The following is an 8,291-nucleotide window of genomic DNA, read 5'->3' on the forward strand; positions in this document are numbered from 1 at the left end:
AGTAGAGAAGGTTCTGGTGGTGAAAAACTCAAAAGCCTAATGAGTTGATGGAGACAGAGGTTAAGTCTTCACATTGTGAGGTTCTATTGACTCTTCCTCAGCCTTGCCCTTTATCCTCGTTTGTAGTTTAGTTTGTAAGAAGCCCTCCAAAGGCAGACAATTCATTAGTGGTTCCATAGTGGATGATTATGTTCAGTTGTTATTTCTTCTGTGCCTCCATTGTCTAGCATATATTATGCGGTGTGACAAGAGCTTTGTAGAGCAAATGAAAGACAGGGTTTCAGCACAAGAAAAGCTTACATTGTAAAGAGAGAGCATTTTGAAATGGCCTTATGAGAGGGCAGAAGCACTATGCCAGGTGTAGCTGGACAACAAGGAAGAAAGCCGCCCTAAGAGCCAGCACAGGCCCATCAGGGAGGGAGGCTGGAGGGAGGTAAAAGGAGAGCAGGGGGCACACTCTTCCAAAGTGGCTCCTGTCAACAATTTAAAAGATGTTATGCTGAATAATGGGTTTCAAGACTATGATGGGTATCAGAAGAGACAGTGTGGAGGTGGCCGTTGAATTTCCAGAGATGGAAGTCAAGGGGCGGCTCCTGCTTTTTAAATTCTAGTTTCAGCCTCCCCCAGCCAACAGCATCACATGTCGTCTCCAAGCCCGTCACCACCCAGAAGTTAGAAAACGGTCGTACTTTGGACTTCTTTCTGGTCTAGTTGTAAGCACAGGAAAAGCGGAGAACGATGTGGAAGAGAATAAGTGTATTAACCAGTGATACTTGGTGGTGGTTTCTTTTTTTTCTTTTTAATGTACTTTTAAAAACAATGATCCGAGGGTGCCAATCAGAAGAGTGACAGAAGGTTTAGGTTAGAGGCTGAAGAATCGTGGCTAGCTGGCTGCTTTATAAAGTAAGCAGGTGCTTCAGTGAACTGTAATATATACTCCCAGAAATCAGGCACTTCTTTGTCCTAATGTCTTGTATTTCAAGAAAGGCGTTGTTGCTAACAGGAGGCAGCAGCAGTAAGTGGCATGAAGTCAGCCTGTGGCATCAAAGATGCCTCTGGGGGTCAAGGATCCTGACATGGTAGATGAATTTCAAAGGGGAGCAGATAATTCTGTGGCAAATAGTAACGTTTGCTGTCATGCGTGTTAAAAGACTGGTAATCAAATCTCATGCCTCAGAGAGTGAATGAATCGTGCCAGGGGCCAGCCTTTTTTTCTTCTGCTTCCTCTTTGCCTACAGGAAACGTGACCGATTTGGTGGGAAGGCAAAACACTTTCATCTTGTGATAATTCATTGAAATCATACAGCCTTCTGTGGCTCAAGACCTAGGTGGGGAGCTGGGAGGTACAAAGAGAGGAAAGTCCGGTTTCTCAGCTCTGGGATAGTGGCTGCCACCCTGGAGGTTTCTCTGGACTGACAAGACTTTGAGATCTGCAAGGAAAGCCAAGACTTGACAACTGGCCTCCTGAGGCTGGGCAAGTCTTGGGCTTCAGCTGGAGAAGACGGCCCTCTGAGGCATCAGAGCCCCCAGGTCATCTGGAGCTCAGCTTCCCAGCTTCCCGACCACCTGGGCGCAGGGGAGGACTGGCCATCTCCATTTTCTATTTTCTTCCTCTCTTCCCCCTCTGCCCTTTTCTTTTTCATCTTTCTCTTTCCTCCACTTCTAGGCAGTGGGAAAGAGCCTCTGTTTCTTTCTGCTGCCCGGTGAATGGCCCTTAGAAGCTCTGCAGGACCCTAGTGCCAAGAGGCTCTGGAGAAATCCCCTCTCTCAGTGCCTCAGGCAGGAGACAGTACCTGGGGCCGGTTAGAGAGCGTGGTGCCTGGTGGCCTTGGACATGGGTGCTCTCCTCACTCCAGCACCTTCTCTCCTGCCTTCTCTGCTGGGTCCTCCCCCTCAGCATACAGATGTGCTCTCACATTTCTCAACACAAAACGAAACCAATAAGCTATCTCTCCTGTCCCATATGCTCCTCAAACCCTTCTCTCTACGTTCTCCTTCAGATCCAGGCTTCTCAGAGATGTTCACAGAGCACTGTGTCTTCCCCTCAGGTCCCATTCTCAGTTCTGTGGTCCCTTCCTGCTTGGTCCTCCACCCTCCATTCTTGTCAGCATCACAAATAACTTCCGTGTGGTCCCAGTTGGTGATGCCTTTCAGGTTTCAAGCTACCTCACCTCTCAAGGTGGAACAGACCACTCCCTCCTTCCCAAGCACTGAATCTTTCTTTGTTTCTGTGACACTTTATTCTTCTGGTTTTCTCCCCAGTTCGTTCCCTAGTCCAGAGGTCTGGGCTTGGCCCTAAGTCTCCTCTCAGTATTTTCTATGTTCTCTCCCTAGATGATCTCACCAGCCCACTGCTTTAATACCGCCTGGGTGGCAAGGATTCCCAAATATGTATTTAAGCTCCAAATTCTTATATCCAATGACTTCTTCTTCTTGGATGTCTCAGAGGCCTCTCAAATGCAACATGGCCAGACCAGACTCTTCCTATCCCCGTTGCCTCTCTGCCCCTCCTCCAAATCTTAGGAAATCAATTCAGACACCCAGAAACACGAGAGTCATCTCTCTCTCTCACTCTGCATATCAAATTCATCACCACATCCCATCAATTCTATTCCTAAATTGTTTCACAATTTCATTCATGTCTCTTCTTTTCACTGCCACCACCAAATCCAACCACCCTCACCCTTCACCTGGACCGTGGCAACACCTCTCAGCTGGTCTCCTCACTTCTATGTTTGCCCCTTCCTACTTCAATGTGAGTCATGCCCAGCACAGGTCATTACCATCGTGCTATGCTGTAATGATACCTCCCCTTCCTGCCTCACAGAATAGGGAGAGAAATCACCTTTTATGAAGCATCTTATCCATGTTAGGTCCTGTATTAGACATGTTACCATACTGATCTCATTATACCATTTCAACAATCCTGAGAAGCTGGCATTGCTCTTATTTCACAAATGAGACGGGGGCTCCAAGAGGTGAAGTAACGTGACCAAGCTTGCAGCTACGATCAGAATTCTAGCCTGACAGCAAAGTTTATGCTCTTACCTGTCCCAGGAAAATGTGAGGCTTTATAACTGGAAAGTGCTATATAAGTGTCAGGTATCATTACTGTTTTATGAAAACGCAAGTCAACCACAGACGAACAACTGAGTTTTATTTGTTCACTCACAAATATTGCTGACTGTCTTTATCCTTTGTGCCCTGTGCCAGAGGCTCTGGGTGTCATCAAGGAACATCTTAGAGAAAAAGTAAAACTAGGGATGATCTTTTCACCCTTTCTCAAAGACTTTCGTCATATGTTTTTTCATAAATGCATGCAGTAATTATATTTTTTGAACATGTAGTTTATATACCGCCTTTCTTTTAAGGAACACATCTATGATACAAAATGGGTAACACCTGTATGTGGGACACATTTATGAGTAAACGGTGAGCTGCTGTCACAAGCAGTTAAAACTAAAATGCCTTTGTCGAAGTGAGTTAACAAAGTATATTTTGTGACACAGAATCCCTTGACACATTCATCATGCTTGTGTGGATTCTCTCAAAACTCTAAGAACTGGCTGACTCTAGTCGGCTTCCCTGTTGTGTGCACAAATGAGTCCATTTCCACAGCACCCTGCACGATCTTCCCTGAGCCACGCGCTCGAGTTGGAGCTGACCCCACTGACCTGCTCTGAAGCGCGTGGGCTCTGAGATCTAGCAGGGGGTAATGGATTTGGTCTGGTACGGAATCAGAGGGGTGACTGTCTATCCCAGAACCTCACTTTCAGGGGGGAAGGTAGAGCCGGTGAGGCTAAGAGGCTTATCAAGTGGCAGAGCCAGTACTAGGGTGAAGGCCCGGGCTCCTGGTGAATAAGAGTACTGTTGTAGACATGCCTGGAGCTCACTGAAATTTCTGGTTCTCTTCTTCCGGGCACATGGGAGGATTGGCCTGAAGTCAGGTGTGAACATGTAACTTGCTTTGGCCAACGAAATGTGAATGGATTTCTGTCACTTCAGGGTAAGAGCATTGATTTATTTGTTTGTTTGTTTATTTATTTAATTTTTTATTAGCTAAGTCCAATCTTTAGTCAGTTTTCCTCAGTCTTTTTTTTTTTTTTTTTTTTTTTGCGGTACGTGAGCCTCTCACTGATGTGACCTCTCCCGTTGCGGAGCACAGGCTCCGGACGCGCAGGCCTAGCGGCCATGGCTCACGGGCCCAGCCGCTCCACGGCATGTGGGATCTTCCCGGACCGGGACACGAACCCGTGTCCCCTGCATCGGCAGGCGGACTCTCAACCACTGTGCCACCAGGGAAGCCCCTCAGTCTTTTTTCATTTCCTTTTTCCGTTGCAGGATCACATCCAGGATACTATGTTATCTAGTTGTCATGCTTCTTTAGGCTCCTCTTGACTGTGACAGTTTCTCAGAATATTCCTGTTTCTGATGACTTTAATAGTGCAGGGGAGCACTGGTCAGATATTTTGTAGACTGACCTTCAGCTGGGATTTGTCTGATGTTTTTTCTCATGATCTGACTTGGAGTATGGATTCTGGGGGGAGGAAGACCACAGAGGCAAAGCACTGTTCTCATCACGAGTACGTATATCGACACGACTTGTTACTGTTGCTGGTGACCCGATGACCTGGCTAAGGTAGTATCTGACAGGCTTCTGCACTGTAAAGTCACTCCCCCCACTCCTTTCCATACTGTTCTCTTTGGAAGGAAGTCACTCCGGGCAATCTACAGCTTAAGGATGGAGGACTTATGCTTCACCTCCTTGAAGACAGAGAGTATCTACACAGGTTATTTGGAATACTTCCATATGGGAGACTTATCTATTATCCCTCATTTATCTAATTATTCAATTATTTATTCATATTGGTATGTACTCATGAATATTCATTTTATACTTTGGGTTATAATACGATAGTATCTTATTTTCTTGTTCAAATTGTTACAGCTTTAGCCATTAGGAGTCCTTTCAGTTGGCTCCCGTGTTCCTTTGTGTTCTCTACCTCACCACTTCCCCCCATCATTGTGGAGTTTTGAGTACTTCCTTACTTTCTGGCATTATAAGATGCTCCTGGACCATCCTGTATATTTCCTTCCCCAGTTCTAGAATCAACCATTTCTCCAAGGTGACCTAGTCCTTTTATTGGAGAATGGTATTAGAAACCAAGATCTGGGTGCTAGGTGTGCTCGTTGCTACTGGGATGTCATTGCTTCTACATCCTCTCAGCTGACATAGCAAGGAAATAGATGTGTATAGTAACCCATGTATGTATGTATATCTATAAATATTTCCATATGTAACCATCCGTATCGATAGTAAGTTAAGCATGATTTCCCACTCATGTCTTCAATTCTAATTCATTACCACATGGATCATTCTAGCCTTCTCTATTTGTCTGTAAACATCTACTCCAACAATAAGAAACCTGGCTCCCACCATCTGCCATTCATTTACTTAATTATTCAATTCCAATGTACATGTGTTGTCAACCACCCACTTTTTAAAGTAGGAATTTAATTATTTCCAAACTACTTATTTCACTTATCCAAGATTCCACAAAGGACTTTATGACACTCTGTCCTTACAGTCCCTGACCTGTTGCCAACCTTCAGTTTGCCAAACTAAAATGCCAATTCTCACTTCGATGTCCTCTCCAGGATTTGGGTTGATTGTTTTTTTCTGGTCTCTCTCCAGCTGAAATGTCCTTCTGTAGGTCTACTGACAGGAATGCATCATCCCAGATATTCCCTGAGTAACAAACTCTTATCCTACCAAATCTATGCCTAAATGGTTGACCAGGTGGTGTAAAAGGTAGGGCTTGTCTCTGCCAGGAGAGAGGAGCACGTTCTCTACATTCTTCCTCACCATGGACAAAGTTCTCAGAAGCCACTTTGGCTGTAATGAGAGATAGAAGTATCCCTTAATGGTGTGTTCCCATATCGATCGCCACACACCACACCCCCCAAGGAAACACCGCTATAAATAGCATTTGGTCTCCTTACTAGTCCACCACAGCCGAGTTAACCCAGACATGATGGAGATCTGGTGGGAAGAGGAAAAAGCAGAAAAACAGATAAAGCAAGAAGAGGAGAGGAAAAAGGACAATGGAGAAAGGGCAGTGATGATATTAATATCATATATAATTAATGATTTTAATAATTACTTACATTTGCAAAAAACTTACACATGCATGGTTTCATTTATTTCATTAAGTATAATGACTCAAAAAAGTATATATTTAGTTTTAACCTATATCTTATAGGTTAAATTGGCTTTTGTGTGTTCTAGATTTAGGGGTAGGTACATAATCCAAGCTGGGCCAATGAGAGTTGGCCCTGGGACTATTGCTAGAACTATTGGAAAAGAAGCATGTTCTCTTTCCATTGGGATTATACAGTAAGTGTGAATGGATGGTCAATATATCTAGTTATTTGTTTGCTTATTTATTTGTTTATATGCATAGAAGAAGATCTGAAGACAGTCTCCCAAAATGTTAACATCAATTAATTTTTGGTGGTAGGGTAATTGGTGACATTTATGGTTTTTACACAGGTATGTATTATTTATATTTTCTATAAAGTCATGTATTACATTTATATTAACATAGACTTTTCCTGTTATAAATTATTGTTTTAAATTATTTTATAATATACTTATGTTACAAAATATAAGTACATAGTAATATGTTTATAATATATTGTTATCTAAATACTAGATTAGTGTAATTTTTACACTAATATAAGACAGAAGTCCTTTACCCCCTAAGGTCCATTTATTCTTTCCCTTGGTTACTGACTCAAACCCAGCTCCCTGTGCCTGATAGGACATGCATCCTTTTTTTTAACATCTTTATTGGAGTATAATTGCTCTACAATGGTGTTAGTTTCTGCTTTACAACAAAATGAATCAGTTATACATATACATATGTTCCCATATCTCTTCCCTCTTGCATCTCCCTCCCTCCCACCCTCCCTATCCCACCCCTCTAGGTGGTCACAAAGCACCGAGCTGATCTCCCTGTGCTATGCGGCTGCTTCCCACTAGCTATCTATTTTACGCTTGGTAGTGTATATATGTCCATGCCACTCTCTCACTTTGTCCCAACTTACCCTTCCCCCTCCCCGTATCCTCAAGTCCGTTCTCTAGTAGTTCTGCATCTTTATTCCCATCTTGCCCCTAGGTTCTTCATGACCTTTCATTTATTTTTTAGATTCCATATATATGTGTTAGCATATGGTATTTGTTTTCCTCTTTCTGACTTACTTCACTCTGTATGACAGTCTCTAGGTCCATCCACCTCACTACAAACAGCTCAGATTCATTCCTTTTTATGGCTGAGTAATATTCCATTGCATATATGTGCCACATCTTCTTTATCCATTCATCTACTGATGCACACTTAGGTTGCTTCCATGTCCTGGCTATTGTAAATAGAGCTACAATGAACATTTTGGTACATGACTCTTTTTGAATTATGGTTTTCTCAGGGCATATGCCCAGTAGTGGGATTGCTGGGTCATATCGTAGTTCTATTTTTAGTTTTTTAAGGAACCTCCATACTGTTCTCCATAGTGGCTGTATCAACTTACATTCCCATCAACAGTGCAAGAGGGTTCCCTTTCTCCATACCCTCTCCAGCATTTATTCTTTGTAGATTTTTTTTGATGATGGCCATTCTGACGGTGTGAGATGATATCTCATTGTAGTTTTGATTTGCATTTCTCTAATGATTAGTGATGTTGAGCATTCTTTCATGTGTCTCTTGGCAATCTGTATATCTTCTTTGGAGAAATGTCTATTTAGGTCTTCTGCCCATTTTTGGATTGGGCTGTTTGTTTTTTTAATATTGAGCTGCATGAGCTGCTTGTAAATTTTGGAGATTAACCCTTTGTCAGTTGCTTCATTTACAAATATTTTCTCCCATTCTGAGGGTTGTCTTTTGGTCTTGTTCATGGTTTCCTTTGCTGTGCAAAAGCTTTTAAGTTTCATTAGGTCCCATTTGTTTATTTTTGTTTTTATTTCCATTTCTCTAGGAGGTGGGTCAAAAAGGATCTTGCTGTGATATATGTCATAGGGTGTTCTGCCTATGGTTTCCTCTAAGAGTTTAATGGAGTCTCGCCTTACATAGGGTAATAGCATTTAAGAGCTGAGCTGTAATTGTCCATGCTCTCTTCCCTTGCTGTAGTGACTCCTGAAAGTTTGCATTGAGACTTTGGCTTAATAAGATGGTAGAGCCTCTGTCAGCCTACATCCCTGGGTGACTATGGGATGCACAGCCTCCCAGCCAATC

The sequence above is a fragment of the Phocoena sinus genome, chromosome 3, assembly GCF_008692025.1.
Source record: "Phocoena sinus isolate mPhoSin1 chromosome 3, mPhoSin1.pri, whole genome shotgun sequence".
Classification (NCBI taxonomy): Eukaryota; Metazoa; Chordata; class Mammalia; order Artiodactyla; family Phocoenidae; genus Phocoena; species Phocoena sinus.